At 39.7% G+C, this 22,407-nt stretch overlaps 1 pseudogene; it reads left to right on the plus strand.

Moving 5' to 3' along the window:
• Positions 1-17,463, plus strand: part of LOC105524490 — a 32,969-nt pseudogene extending 15,506 nt beyond the window's left edge.
• The last annotated feature ends 4,944 nt before the right edge of the window (positions 17,464-22,407 follow it).

Raw genomic sequence — 22,407 nt, forward strand, 5'->3', positions numbered from 1 at the left:
TCACCAAGATGAACTTGCCCAAGTGGTACTCCCATTATTAATGATAAACACAAACATCGTAGCTGCCATCTGCTGGATACCTGTTGCATACCAGTACATCATGTGTATCATCGCATTGGAATTGAGTCCTCACAGCAGTCCAGTGAGGTGGTTACTAGGCCTCCATTTCCAGGGATGAAGAAAGTGAAATGTTGAAAATGTATTAACCTGAGCAAAGTCGCAGTTTCTCAGAAGGAAAGACAGCATTTCAGTGCAGTCTGACTTCCCGCATCTGCACACTTGGCTGCCACCTGACACTCCCAGGGCGACTTTTCTGAACTACTCTGTGTCCTGGTTAGGAGTTGACAAGTAACTAGGTATTCCAAATCAGCTGCTGGAGGGCATCAATCCCTTAAAACTTCAATTTTAAGGGATTGTGAAACATTGCCTCTTTCTTCCACAACAAAGAACATGGTGACTAATATTCACGGTTTATTTTTTAATTGAGTTTTTAAATGCGAGGTGGGAAGATTAAGGAGAGAGACAACAATAACAACAAAACAATCACAAACTCGCTTCTCTATTACCTCAGGATAGAGACTTACACTGTCTGTGAAAAATGAATTTTCTTCCCCATAGAGGCAAGGTGTGATGTGTGCCTTCTCGTAAATCATGACCATTGGGGTCCACCGGCTCTCTCCATCTGTACAATTTTTAACAGTTGGCTAATTACATCAATTGACCTGATTTAATACATTGATGTGTAACTTGAGTTAGAAACCCATTAGCTATAGCCAAATGAATTAAGGCTGTTTGTCTTTTCAGGTATTCTCTGTTCCCACATGTGCCTGACACATAGTAAGCACACAGGAAAAGTTGGCCGAGTTGTTATTATTATTATGTACAAAGTAATCAATGTTACAGCTGCAAATGTTTTAGATTGAGAGCCCTCTATTAAAGTACTTCTGTATTTCTAGCAGCCATTAACCAGGAGATCATTAAAGACTTTGGAAAAGATTAGCTAATGAGTGGCTCAATTCATTAATAAGACAACTCAGCTGTGTTTTTTCTTCCCCTAACAGTCGATCTTCTTACTCTCCAAGGCACTATTTAAACTATTAAAATAACTAATGAGATCATTACCGTTGTCAGAAAAGTCCCAGCCTGTGCAGCTATCTTACTAGTAAATGTAAAGTATTTGCTCTAAGTAACTTCTTCCATGCTGAGTAGAATCCAAAGAGAGCCAGGTCACCACAGAGCAGAGAACCAGCTCCAGGATGCCCGCATCCACACAGCAGTCACAGGGCCATATCCCAGCATTACAACTGTCCAGTCAGATGTGCAACTAGAGTCATTCCTTTGTGTGAAGACAATTGAAGGTTGAATTTCTCTGTGACTTTCAAATGTCTTTTAATTTTTCTGTGACTTTTAATTGTCGATCAGACATACACAGAGTACATGTCACGTCCAGCACCGTGGATTTATCGCCGCTCCACTTAAGAGCTGGGGACCCTGAGATCTCAGAATAGCCTCAACAGAGGCAAGGCTCGCCTTTTCTACAACATAATGGTATTTCTGTCCTCATTCTACTGGCTACAAACTGGGTGCGTGGCCCCACATAACTGGAGCATACAAACCTTCAGGGTGCCAGGAGGGACATGAAATGGAAATGGAAAACATAGAATTGTCCTGATTGTGCTCTTAATAGTTAAAATTAAATTATATCTGTAATGTCAATAAATTATATCTATTTAGTTTCTTTTTTCTTTTTCTTTTTCTTTTTTTTTTGAGACGGAGTCTCACTCTGTCACCCAGGCTGGAGGGCAGTGGCACAATCTCGGCTCACTGCAGCCTCCAACTCCCGGGTTCAAGCAATTCTCATGCCTCAGCCTCCAGAGTAGCTGGGCCTATAGGCGTGTGCCACCATATCCAGCTAACATTTGTATTTTCAGTAGAGATGGAGTTTTGCCATGTTGGCCAGGCTGGTCTTGAACTCCTGACCTCAGGTGATCCATCTGCCTCGGCCTCCAAAAGTGCTGGGATTACAGGCGTGAGCCACAGCACCCAGCCTCTATTTAGTTTTTAGTATCCTTATATCAATACTTTCAGCTGTTTTAGATCATAAATGGTAGAACTAAGATCTATATACCACCTCTCAATGCCCAGCGCCTGGTACATAGATAGGGAGGCAATGGAATACATACCCCTTACACTGATGCTCAGAATGAAAATAATAATGCATTTAGATGTGTGTTCCGTAAATATAGATGATGGTGGTGATGGGGAAGGAGAGGGCAGACTGCTGCATTGTCACAGCCATGATGACAATGATGATGTGATGATCAGTTTAACAGACTACAGACTGTTATTGATAACTAGTGGATTAGATATGATACAGACTGTTATTGATAACTAGTGAAATGTATATGATAAAGTAATAGCAAGTGCAGCATCAGTACCTAGGAGTTCCCCAGCCCATCCAATGTGGCTTCCTGAGTGCCCTTTTCTGCCAGGAGGAGTTTCGGTTTCCCAGGGAGAGTGTGGTGTTGAGGATAGGGTAGCACAAAGCTGCCACTGAGCTTGGGGCTCTCTCAGCCTGTTCATCTTCCTCGTCACAAAGCTCTTTCTTGTGAGATTTCCAACATTCATTCTTCAACTCTGCTGCAGCCCACAAATGACAGGTTTGTTGACAATAAACAATCTGTTCCAGAAGGACCAGGAATATCTTGCTTGCTGAAAGCATTTCTCGATGAGTAATTGGTACATGGAAACCCCTGAAAGACCCCAGTTTGACAGTGGATGTTTGCAAGGAGTTCTGCTTAGGGTCAAGCTTGCCTCAGGTGTTCCTAAGGAGGGAGAAAAGGTACAGACCTTTTCCTGTCTGAGAACAAAGAGCCATTAGCTGGGATGGAAAATTCATTTGAAATACAAAGCAACCAGCTGTAATTATCAGAGCACAAATGCCATCATGGGTCACCTGTTGAAGGTCCACCTGTTTTGACCTGAAGGCAGCAAAGTATTAAAACCACCATTGATGGGGATCAGGATAAATTACAAATAAGGTCAATTTAAGTAAATCTTCATGATAGTTCTGTAAGAAAAAAAAGTTACATTTTCTTGTACTATAATCCTTTTTAAATTCAACCTGGCTGCTCTCAGGAAAAAACAAACATTTGTATAAAATACAACCCATTACAAAGGGTTTTATAATGTTTGAATCCCCTCAAAGAGTACACCTCAGATGTAAATATCAGAACGGACAGTGTGGTCAGTCACAGTTCTCACATAAGGTAATCATTCTATAACAAAGTTCCTTTATTTTACCTGTTCGTTAGGTAAAATGCAATATTATTAAATACTACTGTAATCTTAAAAATGACATACGCTTATAAGAAATTTGCTTACAATGTATGAAAATCTCATCTAACTAGAACAATATTCCAGTTTATAGTAATAAAAAAATTAAATATTGGGGTAAGAAAAAATGAATACGACTTTTCATTTTCGTTATTTTTCTTATTCTTTATTGTGTGCTTAGGTCCAAGGTGTCTTAAGTGTTAGGGACAGGATTAACATTAGATCATTTGACTTCTCCAGTTTTCTTTGTCCAGTTTCCAGCAATAAAACAGAAAACAAAAAAACAAACCGGCGGCCAGGTGTGGTGGCTCATGCCTATAATCCCAGCACTTTGGGAGGCTGAGGAGGGTGCATCACCTGAGGTCAAGAGATCGAGACCAGCCTGGCCAATCTGGTGAAACGCTATCTCTACTAAAAATACAAAAATTAGCTGGGTGTGGTGGTGGGTGCCTGTCATTCCAGCTACTTGGGAGGCTGAGGCAGGAGAATGGCCTGAACTCAGGAGATGGAGCTTGCAGTGAGCCAAGATCACGCCACTGCACTCCAGCCTGGGTGACGGAGCGAGACTTTATCTCAAAAAACAAAACAAAACAAAACAAGCCAGAAGGGTAGGGAATAGCATTATATGTAGAAAAGAAACCATAAATATATATAATTTTTATTTTTCAATAAAAACATTTGTTATTTTGTTATTATTATCTTTTCCTTGGAGCTCCAGCTCAAAGCAAGTTATTTTAAAAGAGCAATGCAATGACACAAATGTCTGAAGTGCCAGAGAGCCTCTCTCCCCTGGATCTTGTCTGGGAAGGATTTGGGGAGCTTCCCATCCTGGTGGCTTGCAAGCCTGCTTATTTAATTTTTTCTCACCAATCAGGAGGGTATCATGGGGATACAATGAAATATTCATAAGACAATGGATTGGTGGAGAAAGTGTCTCTTTCTCATAGTTCAGTGATGTCAAAATCGAGGGGGTATAATGAGATATTAACTAGGGAACAACTAAAGATTATTATTATTATCTTTTTTTTGAGATAGGATCTCGCTCTGTTGCCCAGGCTAGAGAGCAGTGGTTCAATCACACTTCACCGCAGCCTTGATCTCCCAGGCTCAAGCGACCCTCCCACCTCAGCACCCTGAGTAGCTTGGACTACAGGCGCATGCCACCACAGGCAGCTAATTTTTCTATATTTTGCAGAGACGGGGTCTCACCGCATTGCCCAGGCTGGTCTTGAGCTCCTGGCCTCAAGTGATCCTCCCACCGCAGCCTCCCAAAGTGCTGGGATTACAGGCATGAGCCACCGTGCACAATCTAAAGATGAGTGTTTAAGGAGGAACCAATTCAAATGGCTAAATACCTGTGTATATGAGTCATATAATCATGATTGTGTTTGTGTGTGTGTATGGTTTTGGCTGTTTCTTTTTACCCTATAAGAGTAATAAATAGCCTGGTGTCAGAGCAGTAGCTCTAGAGGACCGAAAACGGGCAGCACCCTAGGCAAGATGACTCATCAGTTTCAGTGGGTCCTGTCTGTGACCGCTGAGTGCCCAGAAGTGTTCCGGAATAGGGTTTAGAACCCTGGGAACTCCTCTGCCTACCCACTGTAGCTGATCTGCATGCCATAAGTAATATCTACATATTTTGCTGCAATAAAAGTGAACTTTTGGCAAACTTTGTGACCTCATTGTGTTTGAATCCACCAAACTAATCCAGTACAGGGCAAAGAGCTGATGCTGGTGAATTCACTGGGTCAAATGGTTCTTCAGAATGGATGGGTATTGAGAGCCCAGGAATAAAATGACAGAAACACAAAGCAGGCACAAGCGGGTGAGAGACCCATGAGAAGACAGTCCTGGGTGCACAGTTGGGTCCATGTTGGGCTCTCACCCAGCCTTAGTGCTTGCCTTCCCAGGAAGGTGGCTGTTAGGACTGAATGTGTCTCCCCCAGATTCATATGTGGAAATTTAATCCCCAGTATGATAGCACTTAGAGGTGGGGTCTTTGGGAAGTAATGAAGCCATGAGGGTGGAACCCTTATGAATGGGATTAGTGCCCTTACAATCTAGCTGGCTCTCTGCCATGTGACAATAGCACAAGAAGTCGGCAGTCTGCAACCCAGAAGAGGGCCCTCACAGAACTTGACCATGCTGGCACCCTGATCTCAGACTTCTAGATTCCAGAACTGTAAGAAATAAGTGTCTGTTGTTTAAGTCACCCAGTCAGTGTTATTTTCGTTATAGCAGCCAGAGATGACTAAGATGGGCGTCTTTATTCAAAGGACCAACAACAGATCTGGCCTGATGTAAATTACCTCTGGCAGGTCTCTGTACCTTCATAGGACATCACATCCTTGTTGATAGAAGTATTGAAGACCCTAAATTCAGATTCTAATAGGAAAATGCAAACTCCTAGGTAATGGGTACAGAACTTTGCGCTCCAGCTTTCTCCACAGTGCCAACAAACTTAGGCCTTTTCTCTCTATCTCTAGGCTCCCTCTTTTGAAGATTCCAGAATCTCAAAATTCAAGTCTGCACAGCCTCTTCTCTCTCTCATCTCCCACCTTTCTGCATCTTGTGCTCTGAGTGCTATTGATGCTGTCTTGAAGGATGGCACCTGACCCAAGTATACTGTTTATGTTAAACTTGATGTTGCCCTCTTCTCCTACTCGTATGGAGGTTTTGATGCTCAGTGCATGGTTTGCTAACATATATTTAGTAAAATATATGACCCCTATTCTCAATATTAAATTATAGGAATTCATGTGGGTGCATTCAGTGATATTGTGGTTTTTATTAAATAATTTAAACTATTAAATTATGTATTGCCTAAACGCAATCTCATATCAAGTACATATATTCTCATTTTTAAGTCTGTGCCTGTTTCAAGATGAATTTTGTCCATATGTTTCTATTTAATTTGTATTTAACTCACCAAATGTGGACACAAACAGGACTTTCAATACAACTAATGACCTGAAATTAGCTTGCTTTCACATTTTGCAAGTAACAGATTACTTCCAGTATGTATCTTGGTGTAGGGACATACAATGCCAACCTAATCATTACTTATCAATAGATAATAAAAGGTGAAAGGTGATTTACCTAACAGTCATTCAAATTCCAGTCCCAAGAAAACCAATAAACCAAAAATAGCAAATAATCTAAACTGAGGAAATCGATTATGTTTAATTCATTTCAGTACTTAATATACCTCCTGTTCCATTAGGCTTTGGGGTGACTTACAAAGGAAAAAAAACACTCACATCATAAAAATATGAAGTTAACAATAGATAGTGTCTATTGATTATCATAAGTCATGCAAATAGCACATTTTAAAGGCTTTAGCTGAAGTCCTACCCTTCTCCAAGCAAATATCTATTCAGGAACGCAGGCGGTTAGTAGGAGGCTTGGACAATATTTTACCAAAGGGATGAACAAGCAGGAATCAAAGTCCTTGGCACACTTGAGCATGAGGATGAAACCTGGTTGGCCTGTTTCTCACCTGGAAGGCTGTCTCCATGTCTTGTTCTCAGAATTCTTCTAGTGATGAAATGGAGGTGGGTATGGTGACCCAGGCAGAAGCTTAGGTGGCACCACCATGAATATTGCCAGCAGCTACCTCTGTCCTCACTCAACTTCCAGTGAAAAAATGGGGCAATCCTAAAGGTCACTAAGCAGGATTGTTTGAAATATCAGAGACTAATAAGGAAGTGCAGACTCCAAAGTAGAAGTCATGGCAACATCCACCCATCTTTCTCCACGTAACTTTCAGCGTCTCCTCTTCCTTTCCAGTCTCACTCTCTCACATTCCCCCAAGCCCAAAACTCAGTCAGCATCGCCTGTTCTGTCTTTTCTACTCTCCATCCCTGAGCCAGTGCCCCACCAAAGAAAAGCTTTAGGACATGTTACAGCAGACTGAACTCAAGCAACTAACTTTGCTCCCTTGGAACACTGGAACTCTATCAAATGTCAGTAAAAAGTAATTTTTAAAAAATGAAGCCAGGAGGATGGAGAGAGTAAGAGAAGAGAAAAACGGCACATTTATGTAGGTGACAAGTAGACCTGAGACAATCCTACTTAGTAAACTCAAGAAATCCGAATTCTAAACCATCAGGAGAAAGCTAAAAACTAGTCTCATTTAAACCCCAGAGTTTCCAACAGAGACTCAGAAATGGGTGGCACCAAGTATCTCTGAAGTAGAAGTAAAAGGAAGCAAGGAAGCAAGCTAATGTACAGGAGATGGATTTTTTTAAATTTAGTTTTATTATTATTGTTATTATTATTATTATTTTGACGGAGTCTTGCTTTGTCACCCAGGCTGGAGTGCAGTGGCACGATCACAGCTCACTGCAACCTCTGCCTCCCGGGTTCAAGCAATTCTCCTGCCTCAGCCTCCTGAAGTAGCTGGGACTACAGGTGCGTGCCAGCACGCCTGGCTAATTTTTTGTATTTTAGTAGAGATGGGGGGGAGATGGATATTTAAAGTTCTTTAGCTAGAAATGTAGCTCATATTCTCCAATTAACACAACTTAGCAACTTCCCCACTCCATGGCTATAAAAGAGGAAGCTTTATACTCTATGGGAGCATAAAGGAAGAGTAGGGGAGGTCTCTCCTTAAAGGTTTCTCCTTAAAGTAAAAAAGGCACAGTGGACGCCTAAGGACTGAGTCAAAAACTAAAGGGCGAAGTGAGGACATGCATGCACCCTGAATGCCAGTGCTACCTCCAGCTCCTCTTGCCCCTCAGCTTCCACGTTTCACCTCTAGTAGAATATGCGGGGAATCTTCTCCAGGGAACACGACTAGCACAAAAGAGGGAGAAACCCCATCTGATTATTTCCAATACCAGGATGTCCCCAAAACACATTTCCAACACCATACAATCGCACTAACAGGAGCTTCCAGAAACATTGTTCATTTCTCATTCATACGTGATCAGACAACCCAAGATTACTGACATCTGAAGAAGGTCTTTAACAGGAAAGATAAACACCAAACAAAGCAAATTAACAGCTAAAAAGCAACCTGGGATAAGAAGTAACAGAAATTATGCAGAAAAAAAGGAAATCTAAATAATGAACTATTATAAAAATACATTGTTATTTATATATTTGTATTGATAAGATGTTACTTTCATAAATTAAGAGCAGAAAACGATGAAAAGGAGAAAATGTGGAAATTAAAAAGACCTCTTAGAACTTAAGATTACGGCATAAATAAAAGTACAATAGGCTTGAAAAGTAAAACTTGATTTAAAAAAAAGTCTTATAAAATAGAGTAGAAAGAATTATAAGAAGAAATAGAAGTGATATAAAAATCAAAGGGTCAGAGCAGAAAATATATCATCTGAATAACAGGAATTCTAAAAAAATGACAGAAAAGTTAAAGGCAGTTCCATTTACAATAACTACAAAACATAAAATAAAACACCTAGAAATGAATTTAACCAAGGAGGTAAAAGAACTTTACAAGGAAAACTATAAAACACTGACAAAAAAAAATAATGAAGAGGTAAAATGGAAAGACATCCATGTTCATGATGGGGAAGGATTCATATTGTTAAAATGACCATATTACCCAAAGCAATCAACAGATTTAATGCAATCCCTATCAAAATGCCAATGACATTCTTCACAGAAATAGAAAAAACAATCCTAAAATTCATATGGAGTTACAAAAAACCCAGAATAGCCAAGGCAATTCTGAGTGAAAAGAAGAATGCTGGAGGCTTCACACTACCTGATTTAAAATATACTACAAAGCATTCATAACCAAAACAACATGGTATTAACATAAAAAGCAGACATGTAGGCCAATGGAACAGAATAGAGAACCCAGACATGAACCCACACATTTACAGCCAACTGATTTTTGACACAGGTGCCAAGAACACACACTGGTGAAAGGACAGTATCTTTAATAAATGGTGCTGCGAACACTAGATATCCACAAGAAGAAGAATGAACTAGACCCCTTCTTTCTCACAGTTTACAAAAATCAACTCATAATGGATTAAAAACTTAAATGTAAGTCTAGAGGCTATAAAACTACTCAGGAAAAAAATAGGGGAAATGCTTCATAACATGGGTCTGGGGATGGAATATTTTGGAGAGGACCTCAAAAGCACAAGCAACCAAACCAAAAATAGACAAACAGGGTTACATGAAATTAAAATGCTTCTGTCCAGCAAAGGCAATAAACAACAGAGTAAAGGGAACCTACAGAATGGGAGGAAATACTTGGAAACTATGTATATAAAAAGCAGTTACTATCCAGAATATATATTTTTCTTTGGTTAACAAAACTTAAAGAACCATCTTATTTTTTAGAGTGGGTTCATATATAATTTTGATAAACATAAAAGCTTTTTAAAAAACAGAAAAAGAAATTGTTTCTTTAAAAATTAGAAAAACTTGCTAATAGTTGTTTTTAGCCTTGGGGACATATGAGAATTAACTAGGACTGCCTAAAATTAGAGACATACGTGTTTGCATCTTATGTTCCCGTGATTTTTTTTTTTTTTTTTTTTTTTAGACAGAGTCTCGCTCTGTTGCCCAGGCTGGAGTGCAGTGGCACGATCTCGGCTCACTGCAAGCTCCGCCTCCGGGTTCCCACCATTCTCCTGCCTCAGCCTCCCGAGTAACTGGGACTACAGACGCTGTCACCACGCCCAGCTAATTTTTTTTTTTTTGTATTTTTAGTAGAGATGGGGTTTCACCATGTTAGCCAGGATGGTCTCAATCTCCTGACCTTGTGATCTGCCCGCCTCGGCCTCCCAAAGTGCTGGGATTACAGGCGGGAGCCACCGCGCCCGGCCTCCCGTGATTTTAATATGCAGCCAGGTTTAGAGTGGAGAAAAATATGAAGAAAAGAGAATCAAGCTCTGAATACAGGAACATGTCAGTACTTACAGGTCTGGAAGAAAAGAAAGAAAGGAAATGAAGAAGAGAATGAGCCAGTGAGGTAGGGGGAAAACCAGGGGCATATGTGTTCTAAGAAGCCAAGTGAAGATAGTATTTCTAGGAATAGACATTGATTATATTTTTCAACTACTACATAAAAATAAAGCCAGACAAAAGTGGAACTGACATGGTGGTGCGTTTCTGGTGTTTCCTTTTGCCCCGTGTATTTCAGCTGTGGTACTGAAGAAGCTGGAAAACTGGACATGCATGGGGGGAAACATCTCAGACAAAAATACTCTCTCCAGCTAAAGAGAAAGGAACAAACCAACAAGACAATGTTTTGAAATGATACATGCGTACCTCAGAGATGTTATGGGTTCAGTTCTAGGCAACCACAGGAAAGCAAGTATCACAATAAAGTCAGTCACATACGTTTCTTTGTTTCTAGTGTATTTAAAAGTTATGTTTACACGATACCATAGTCTATTAAGTGTGCATTAGCATTATGTCTAAAAACACTATGAACAGGCCATCATTTTAAAAACATTTTATTGCTAAAAAATGCCAATGATCATCTGAGTCTTCAGTGAGTCGTAATCTTTTCGCTGGTGGAGGGTCTTGCCTCGATGTTGATGGCCACTGGCTGATCAGTGTGGCGGTTGCTGAAGATTGGGATGGCTGTGGCAATTTTCAAAAATAAAACAGCAGTGAAGTTTGCCACACTGATTAGCTCTTCTTTACATGAAAGATTTCTCTGTAGCATGTGTTGCTATTCATAGTATTTTACCCAGAGTAAAGATTCTCTCAAAATTGAGTCAATCCTCTCAAACTCTGCTTCTGCTTTATCAACTAAACTTGTGCAATATTCTAAATTCTTTGCTGTCATTTCAACAATGTTCACATCATCTTCACCAGGAGTAAATTCCATCTCAAGAAATCACTTTCTTTGTTCATGCATCATAAACAACTTCTCATTTGTTCACATTTTACCATGAGATTGCAGCAATTCAGTCAGAACTTCAGACTCCAGTTCTAATTCTAGTTCCCTTGCTGTTTTTACCACATCTGCAGAGACTTCCTGTACTGAAATCTTAAACCCCTCAAAGTCATTCATGAAGATTGGAATCAGCTTCTTTCAAATTTTCATTAGTGTTTATATTCTGACCTCCTTCCAAGCTTTTAATGGCATTAAAAGGAATGGTGAATCCTTCCCAGAAACTGTTAAATTTAATTTTCCCTGGTCTATCAGAAGAGTCGCTATCTATGGTAGCTACAGCCTAAAAAGATAGATTTCTTAAATAATAAGACTTGAAATTTGAAATTACTCCTTCATCCATGGGATGCATCATGGATGTTGTGTTAGCAGTAAAACAACATTAATCTTTTGGTATGTCTCTACCAGAGTTTTTGAGTGACCATTGCACTGTCAAACAGCACAAATATTATGAAAATAATCTTGTTGTTTTCGGAGCAGTAGTTCTCAATAGGGGGCTTAAAATATTCAGTAAACCATGCTGTAAAAAAATGTGCTGTCATGCAGGCTGTAATCCATATCTAGAGCACAAGCAGAGTAGAGTCAGCATAATTCTTAAGGATTTTTGGAAAGGTTAAATGAGCATTGGCTTCAACTTAAAGTCACCAGCTGCATTCACCCCTGACAAGAGTTGCATGTCCTTTGAAGTTCGTATCTTTGAAGTCAGGCATTGACTTCTCCTCTCCAGCTATGAAAGTCCTGATGGCATCTTCTTTCAGTAGAAGTCTGTTTTGTCTACCCTAAATATATGTTGTTTACCATAGCCACCTTAATCAATTATCTTAACTAGACCTTCTGGATAACTTGCTGCAGCTTCACCATCAGCACTTGCTGCTTTACCTTGCACTTTTATGTTATGGAGATTACTTCTTTCCTTAAATCTCAGGATCCAACCTCTGCTAACTTCAGATTTTTCTTCTGCAGCTTCCTCAGCTCTCTCAGCCTTCATAAAATCAAAGAAAGTTAGAACCTTTCTCTGGATTAGGCTTTGGCTTAACAGAATGTTGTGGCTAGTTTGATCTTTTCTCCTATCTGTTTTATCATTCATACGTTCACTGGAATAGCACTTTCAACTTCTGTCAATAACTTTTCCTTTGCATTCACAACTTGGCTATTCAGTGCAAGAGACCTAGCTTTAAGCTAATGTCAGCTTTTGACATGCTATCCTCAGAAAGCTTAATTATTTCTTGCTTTTGATTTAAAGTAAGAGATGTGTGACTCTTTCTTTCACCTGAACATTTAGAGGTCATTGCTAGATTATTAATTGGCCTGGTTTTAACATTGTTGAATGTCAGAAAATAGGAAGGCCTGAGAAGTGGGAGAGAGATGGGAGAAGGGCTGGTCAGTGGAGACATCCAAAGATGCACAACATTTATCTATTAATTTTGCTGTCTTATAGGGGCGTGGTTCATGTTGCTCCAAAACAATTACAATAGTATCATCAAAAATCACTGATAACAGATCACCATAACAGTTATAATATTAATCAAAGAGTTTGAAATGCTGCAAGAATTACCCAAACATAACAAGGACACAAAGAGAGCACATGCTGTCGGAAAACAGTGCCGATGGACTTGCCCAACCTAGGACTGCCACAAACCTTCAATTTGTTAAAAAAAAGAAAAAAAAAAAAAAGCAGTATCTCCAAAGTGCAATGAGACAAAGCCCTATGATAAAATGAAGTGAGCCTCTAAAGCCTCAACTCAAAGCAGACATCACAGAAAAAAAAAAAAAAATGGTCTTCTCCCCACCTAAGCCAGCAAAGCCTGCACAGGGGCACCTAGACTTCCACCTTTGTGAAACTGCACCAAGGTACAACACCATGCCAGGGTGGTATCAGAGAAGGCCAAGTAGGGAGCTATAAGATTTTCATAATAACTAGTCAGTAAGAGGAGTGTTACCTTATTCCACCCTTCCTCCCAGTGTTAATGGAGCCCATGCAAGCAAACTGACTTCCACCCATACTCAGCAATCATGAGATTCCTCACTCTCCAAAGAACCCCCACATTTGGGTGGTATCCGAGGAGGCCTAGTGAAAAGTCAGGACTTTACCCATCATCCCGGTGTATGAGAGCACCATGATGTCAGTGGGGACCGTGCATAGAGCTAGAACTTCTAGCCCCACTCAGAACTACAAGAAACCCCCTCTCAGATGCCAGTGAAGACCAAGTGAGGAACCTGGGACTTTTGCCTCCATTTGGCAGTAACTAGACAGCACCCTCCACATTTTTCCTGCCAGAATAGTGTCAGGAAAAGCCAGTTAAAACAGAAGGCTTAAACAAAATCTAGAAGCTCATAGCATAATACAAAAATGTCCAGGTTTTAATTGAAAGTAACTTGTCGTATGAAGGACTAGGGGGATCTCAAACTGAATGAAAAAAGAGACCCTACAGATGTCAACACCATGAGAGAGATGTTAAAATCATCTGACAAAAACTTTAATACAGCGTGATAGAAATGCTTCAACAAGCAATCACAAACATGCTGGAAATAAATAGAGGTATTTAGCAAAATTATAAAATCTTAGCAAATAAGTTGAAGACATAAAGAAGCATCATATGAAAATATTAGAACTGAAAAATACAATAACCAAAATATGAAGCTCAGTGGATGACCTCAGTAGCAGAATGGAGGGAACAGAGAAAATAATCAGTAAACTGGTAAATAAGATGATAGAAATTAATCTGAAAAACAGAGAGAAAGTGACTGAAAAGAAAATGCAAATAGCCTCAGAGAGAGGCCTGTAACAAAAGAAATAACACAATTGGTATTTGAGTCATAGAAGAGAGGAGAAAGAGAGAAGAGCTGAAAAATATTTGAAGAAATAGTGTCTAAAACCTTTCTAAATTTTGGAAAAGACATAAATCTATCAGTTCAAGAAAATGAACAAACCCTAAATAAATCCACACCTAAGTCAAACTGTAATTAAAATTTAAAAATATGAAGAAAAGGAGACATCTAAAAAACAGTCAGAGAAAAACAACACTTTACTTACAGGGAAATTATCACATTAAAAAGATTTCTTATCAGAAACCATAGAAGGCAGAAAGAAGTGGCATAATATTTTTCAACTGCTGGAAGAAGAAAATTGTTAACCCAGAATCTTACAACCGATCAAAATATCCTTCAGCAATAAACTGAGTCAGGACATTCTCAGGTTAATGAAAATAAAGAGAATTTGTTGCTAGAAGATCAACTTTTAAAGACTAGCTAAAGGAACTTCTCTTAGACAAAAGGAAAAGCCAAAACAACAACAACAACAACAACAACAACAGAAAAAGACCATGGAACATCAGAAAGGAAAAAAGAACACTGGAAGCAAATATATGGGGAAATACAACAGGCTTTCCTTCTAATCTTGAGTTGCCTAAATTATGTTTGACAGCTGAAACAAAAATTATAGAACTGGCTGGGCATGGTGGCTCATGCCTGTAATCTCAGCACTTTGGGAGGCCAAGGCAGGCAGGTCACCTGAGGTCAGGAGTTTGAGACGACCAGCCTGGCCAACATGGCATAACCCTGTCTCTACCAAAAATACAAAAATTAGCTGGGTATGGTGGTACATGCCTGTAACCCCAGCTACTCAGGAGGCTGAAGTAGGACAGTCACTTGAACCCAGTAGAGGGAGGTTGCAGTTAGCCAAGATTGCGCCACTGTACTCCAGCCTGGGAGACAGAGCAAGATTCCATCTCAACAACAACAAAAAAATGTAGAACTACTTTGATATGGCTCTAAATATATGTAGAGAAAATGTTTAAAACTACATTAAAAAACCGTGGGAGGCCGGACACAGTGGCTCACGCCTGTAAGCCCAACACTTTGGGAGGCCAAGGCGGGTGGATCATGAGGTCAAGAGTTCAACAAATATGGGTAAAACCCCATCTCTACTAAAAATACAAAAATTAGCCAGGAATAGTGGTATGTGCTTGTAGTCCCAGATACCGAGGAGGCTGAGGCAGGAGAATCGCTTAAACCCAGGAGGTGGAGGTTGCAGTAAGCCGAGATTGCACCACTGCACACCAGCCTGGGTGACAGAGCAAGACTCCGTCTCAAAAAATAAGTATAAGTAATAAACAAAAATAAAAAATTGGGGGAATACAGGCACATAAAGGAAGATAAGGTTTTTATATTTCACTCAAACTGATAAAATAATCACATCACTAGATTCTAATGTTATGTATATATTGTAATACCTAAAACAATCATTAATTAGGCTATACAAAGAGAAACACTAAAAAACATCATAGATAAATCAAAATGGAAATCTAAAAATGTTCAAAAACTCACAAAAAATCATGGAAAAGGAAACAGAGCACAAAACAAAAAAACAGAACAAGGGGAAAACAAAATATAAACTGGCAGTTCTAAACCCTAACATATCAATAATGACATTAAATATAAATGATCTAAATACAACAATTAAAATATAGAGATTGGTAAAGTAGATTAAGAAACATGGCTCAAATACATGCGTTCTTCAAGAAACTCATTTCAAATATGGTACAAGCAGGTTGAAAATAAAAGGATGGAGAAAGATATATCAAACAAGCATTAATCAAAGGGAAAAAGGATTGGGTATACTAATATTAGATGAAGCAAACCTCAGAGCAAAGAAAATTACCAGAGACAAAGAAGGACATTTTATAATGATAAATTATAAATGTTTTTCAGCAAGAAGATATAGCAATACTAACTGTGAATGCACCAAACAATAAAGCTGCAAAATGTGTGACACAAAAACTGACAGAACTGAAAGGAGAAATAAAAGTATCCACAATTATAGTTGGAGACTTCAATTCCCTTCTCTCAACAGTTGGGAGAACAACTAGACAGAAAATCGGTGGGAATATGGAAGAATTTAACAATATCACCAACCAGCAGGGTCTAATTTACATGTATAGAACACTGCACCCAATGACAGCAGTATACACATTCTTCCCAAGAGACCATGGAGCATACATAAGAGACCGCACCACTGCACTCCAGCCTGGGCAACAGAGCGAGGCTCTGTTTCAAAAATAAAAGAAAAAGAAAAAAATATATATGAAACAAATTATAGACTATGATCAAAGAGGATTTATTCCAGGGATGCAAGGCTGGTTCAATATTCAAAAGTCAATCAGTAATTATCCACCATATTAACATAAACTAAACAAGAAAAATGACATTATATGAAATCAAGGCAGAATAAACAGTTTATAATATTTTTGTATTTATTCATAATGAAAATTTCTGCCCAGGCAGCCTCAGAGTCAAAGCCGGTTCCCTCCCAGTCCCGACCCCCAGCAGCCTGCCTCCTCTTCATTTCAACATGACAGTTGCCACTGCGTCCTTGCCAAGGACTTCCTGGCAGGTGGAGTGGCTGCGGCCATCTCCTAGACGGCGGTAGCACCCACGGAGGGATCAAGCTGTTGCTGCAGGTGCAGAGTGCCAGCAAGCAGATCACTGCAGATAAGCAATACAAAGGCATTGTAGACTGCATGCTCCGTACTCCCAAGGAGCAGGAGTCCTGTCCTTCCAGCACATAACCTGGCCAATGTCATCAGATACTTCCCTACCCACACTCTCAACTTCGCCTTCAAAGATAAATACAAGCAGATCTTCCTGGGGGGTGTGGACAAGAGGATCCAGTTTTGGCTCAATTTTGCAGGGAATCTGGCATCAGTCAGTGCTCCTGGGGCCACATCCTTGTGTTTTGTGTATCCCGTTGATTTTACCCATCCCCATCTAGCAGCTGATGTGGGTAAAGCTGGCGCTGAAAGGGAATTCTGAGGCCTTGGTGACTGCCTGGTTAAGATCTACAAATCTGATGGGATTAAAGGCCTGTACCAAGGCTCTAACGTGTCTGTGCAGGGTATTGTCATCTACCGAGATGCCTATCGGTGTCTATGACTCTGCAAGGAGAAAGCTTCCAGATTCCAGGAACACTCACATGGTCATCAGCTGGATGATCGCACAGTCTGTCACTGCCGTTGCTGGGTTGACTTCCTATCCATTTGACACTGTTCGCCACAGCGTGATGATACAGTCAGGGCACAACTGACGTCATGTACACAGGCATGCTTCACTGCTGGAGGAAGATTGCTCATGGTGAAGGAGGCAGAGTTTTTTTCAAGGGTGCATGGTCCAATGTTCTCAGAGGCATGGGTGGTGCTTTTGTGCTTGTCTTGTATGATGAAATCAGGAAGTACATGTAAGTTATTTCCTGGGATTGTTCCTGCTATGAACAGTCATGTTGTATTATATAACATATCTTGAGCATTCTTGACAGACTCCTGACTGTCAATTTATCAGTGGCAACTGTTTGCTGGTTGAAAATGGGAAGCAATAATATTCATCTGACCAGTTTTCTCTTAAAGCCATTTCCATGATAATGATGATAGGACTCAATTATATTTTTATTTCAGTCGCTCCTGATAAATAAATTTGGAGAAAGAAAAATATCTAAAATAAAAAAAGATAAAATTTTCGGAACATAGAAATACAGAACTTCCTCAGCTTGATTAAAGGACATCTACAAAACGCCTACAGCAAATATTGTAGTCAACGTTGAAAGGCTGAATTTTCCCCCTAAGATGAGAAACAAAACAAGCATACCTACTCTCATCACTCTTATTCAACACGGTACGAGAAGTTCTGGTCACCAGAATAAGACATAAAGTAGAAAAGAAGACATACAGATTGAAAAGGAAGCGATAAACCTGCCCTTATTTACAGGTGACGTGACTTTCTACACAGAAAATCTCAAGCAATTTAAAAACAAAAACAAAAACATAACCAAAAAACCTTCATAGTTTTTCATATATGTGTGTTGCAAATATTTTCTTCCATGCCATAATTTTTTTTCTCTTTTCAGGATCTTTTGCAAAGCAAAAGTTTTAGTTTCGATGAATTCTGATTTTTCCATTTTCCTTGTATGCACTGTGCTTTTGATATCAAGTCTAAGAACTCTCTAGGCTTAGCCCTAAATTCTGAAGATTTCCTTCATTTTCTTTTTTCTAAAAATTTACGTATCTACCTTTTACATTTAAGTTCATGATTCATTTTGGGTTAATGTTCTATAAGATGTGAGATTTGGATGAAGAAGTGAATTCAGCAAGTTAAATATAGAATAAATTGTATTTCCATACACTGACAATGAATACATGGACACCAAAAATTAAGATAGAAAGCACCATTTACAATCATTCAACAAATGAAATACTTAGGTGTAAATCTACAAAACATTTATATGTGCTGACAGCTGCAGAATGCTGATGAAGACATCAAGATCTAGATAAATGGAAAGACATTCTGTGTTCATGGATTGAAAGACTCAAAGGAGTAAAGATACTTATTCTCCCCAAATTGATGCACAGTTTTGTTAAGATTCCTATCAAAAGCCAGAACAATTTTTATTCATGCAGGCAAGATCGCTGTAAAATTTCTATGAAAAAGCAGAAAACAGAAATAACAAAAACACTTTCTAAAATGAAGAATAAAGTGAGAAGAATCAGTCCACCCAATTTCAAGACTTTATATAGCTATAGTAATCAAGGCTGTGGTATTGGCAAAGGGATAGGCGTGTAAATAAACAGAACAGAATAGTAAACTTAAAAAAAAAAAATCCCCACAAATATACCCAATTGAATTTTGGAGCAATTGGATCTCCGTAGGCAAAAACAATGTACCTTGATCTATTCTCACATCTTATGCAAAATTAATGAATCATAGACTTGAATGTAAAATGTAGATGTGCAAATTTTTAGAAAAAAAATTAAGGAAATCTTCAAGATCTAGGACTAAGCAAAGAATTAGACAATACCAAAAGCACAGGACATGAAAGGAAAAATTGAAAATCGAACTTCATCAAAACTAAAACTTTTGCTTGCTTTACCAATGATCCTGAAAAGACAGGGAAAAAGCAAATTGGAGAGTGGGAGAAAATATTTGCAAACCACATATACAGCAAAGAAATAATACGTAAAACATAAAAGGAACTCTGAAAACCCCACAATAAAAACCAAAAATCCAATTAAAAAATTGGCAAAAGACATAAACAGACATGTTACTGATGGCAAATAAGCATGTGGAAAGATCCTTAACAAGTCAGTCATTAGAGAAGTGTAAAGTAAAATCACTTGGCTTCACTATATACCTGTTAAAATGGCTACAAAAAAAAGGACACCAAAAGCTGGCACAGATGCAGAGACAGGTGACCACTCATGCAGTGCTGGTGGGAATGTGAGCTGCTACAGCCACTCAGAAAACAGTTTGAAGCAGTTCCTTAAACACACACACACACTATCGTATGACCTCGCAATTATTCTTTTGGGCATTGATCCCAGAGAGATGAAGACTGTTGTTTACACAACAACCTATACATGGATGTTTATAGCAACTTGATTCATAAGAGACAAAAACTGGAAATAACCCAGTTATCCTTCAACAAGTGAATGGTTAAACTGTGGTACACCCATATCATAGAGCACTACCCAGCAACGAAAAGGAATGAACCCCCAACACATTAAAGAACTGGCTGAATCTTCAGGGAACCATGAGTGAGGGAGGGGGATGCCAATTCCAAAAGGTTCCTGTGCTAGATGATTCCATTTACATAACATTCTTGCAATGACAAAATGATAGACATGGAGACTAGATTAGTGGTTGTCAGGGTTCGGGAGGGGTAGGGGCAGGTGGGCAGTGGGTTAGGCTATAACTGGGCCACATGAGAGATGCTTGTGGTCTTGGGGATGTTCTGTATCTCCACTGCATCCATGTTAATATCCTGGTTGTGTTATTCTACTGTAGTTTTGCACAGTGTTACCATTGTGGTAAACTTACTAGAGTACCTGGGATCTCCCGTATTGTTTCTTAAAACTACATGTGAACTTACCATTATCTCAAAACAAAAAGTTTAATTAAACAACAGTAAAGTTGGGCAAAGCATTTTTCTCTTTACCATCTTCAAACTCTTCAATTTATTCAAAGACCTTTTCAAAGTCAGATCAAATACACATGGTAAATAGACAAGGAGGAATGAGACTCTGGACACTATGGACTTCACTGGAAAATATTTTAAAAATTATTGACCAGGCGGGCACAGTGGCTCACGCCGGAATCCCAGCACTTTGGGAGGCCGAGACGGGCGGATCACGAGGTCAGGAGATCGAGACCATCCTGGCTAACACGGTGAAACCCTGTCTCTACTAAAAATACAAAAAATTAGCCAGGCGTGGTGGTGGGCGCCTGTAGTCCCAGCTACTCGGGAGGCTGAGGCAGGAGAATGGCAGGAACCCGGGAGGCGGAGCTTGAGCTTGCGGTGAGCAGAGATCACGCCACTGCACTCCAGCCTGGGAGACAGAGCAAGCCTCTGTCTCAAAAAAAAAAAACATTGACCAACATTTTATTTCTTGCTCACTAATTTATGTTTTATTTTTTAAAAGACAGGTTCTTGTTCTGTCACCCAGGCTAGAGAGCAGTGATATGATCACAGCTTATGGCAGCCTCGATATCCTGGACTCAAGCAGTCTTTCCTCAGCCTCCTAAAGTGCTAGGATTAAAGGCCTGAGCCACCATGCCAGGCTACTTTTTTAATTTTTTGTAGAGACAGGGTCTCGCTATGTTGTCCAGGCTGGTCTTAAAGTCCTGGGCCAAGTGATCCTCCTGCCTCAGCCTCCTGCATTTGACGTATTTGTCTTTGCAAATTGTAACTACCTCCACTTGACTGACTTTTAGGAGTGATGTGCTGAGTTAAGCACCTCATAATTTATCTCAGTCAGTCCTATGCTATGTCTGAGATAAGTAATCGTGCCTGATTTGCAAAGAAGAAATGATTCTCTCAAAGGAAAGTGATTGTTAACCAAATACTGCAGAGCGATGAGTCCAGAATGTAAACTCATGCTTTTCTCATTGCAATTCCACTACATCATGCTGTTCCCTCTGCATGACATGTGCATGTTGTGCTCCTCCTGAAAAACTCCTATGTGGCTCAAATATAATTTCCCCTGTTCATTCTTTCCTGGCTGAGGCAGAAGTAATTACTCTTGGTTACTGTCCTGATTCTTTGTATGTACATATTTTAAAGCACTTTTTACACTCCTGCAACTGTATATCTAATTCTTTGTTTTGTTTTGGTTTGGTTTGGTTTTTGTTTTTGTTTTTGGAGACAGTCTTGCTCTGTCGCCCAGGCTAGAGGGCAGTGGCACAATCTTGGCTCACTGAAACCTCCACCCCCCAGGTTTAAGCAATTCTCCTGCCTCAGCCTCCCCAGTATCTCGGATTACAGGTGCCCACACCACACCTGGTTAATTTTTGTATTTTAGTAGAGACGGGGTTTCACCATGTTGGTCAGGTTGGTCTCAAACTCCTGACCTTATGACCCACCCGCCTCAGCCTCCCAAAGTGTTGGGATTACAGGTGTGAGTCACCACACCCGGCCTGTGTATCTAATTCTTATAGGAGAATCAGAGTTCCTGTAGGGCTGGTGCCTAGTCCCTTTCTTTTTGTTGTGTTACTAAACGTAACAGAGTAGCATACATTTTGTAAGCTCACCAGAAATGTTAACTATTTGAAAAAGAGTAAATGGTGAAAACCTTTTCACAAACTAGATAGAATGGAATCCAGACTCTACGTGCATGAAGTATAAAATCAGGGCAAACACAAGCCTGAGTGTTAATTAGGCCGCATTGTTCAAGCAGAGCTCAACTCTCTAATGAGGCTGATAAATAATTTTTAGCTCTGTTTGTGGCATTTAGGATGAGATGCAATTAAACGTCTACCTGTCAAGTCTATGTATTTCTTATGAGTGATACTCCCCCAAATAATCTTTGGATATTCCCACTTATTTGATGGACTCTGAGTGTGTGTGTGTGAATGTACGTGTGTGTTAATGTAAACCAAGCTACAAATTAGTAGATAGAACCATGTTATTTTTTATTTGAAACGTCATAAATAACCGAGCTTACCCAGAAAGGGGATAAGTTGTACCCTTTACTCCCAGCCCCATCTGCAGAGTTCGGTACAGCAAACATGTACCAGGCTAGCTGGTTGACACAGTGACGCACAGGGCAGTTCTCACATTCAAGAGTGGTGAGTGACAGGAGCCCCTGGAAAAATGCTTGAGAGTCATGCCCAAATATTCAAGTCCACATAATTAAGAG

The sequence above is a fragment of the Colobus angolensis genome, unplaced genomic scaffold (assembly GCF_000951035.1).
Source record: "Colobus angolensis palliatus isolate OR3802 unplaced genomic scaffold, Cang.pa_1.0 Scaffold5, whole genome shotgun sequence".
NCBI lineage: Eukaryota > Metazoa > Chordata > Mammalia > Primates > Cercopithecidae > Colobus > Colobus angolensis.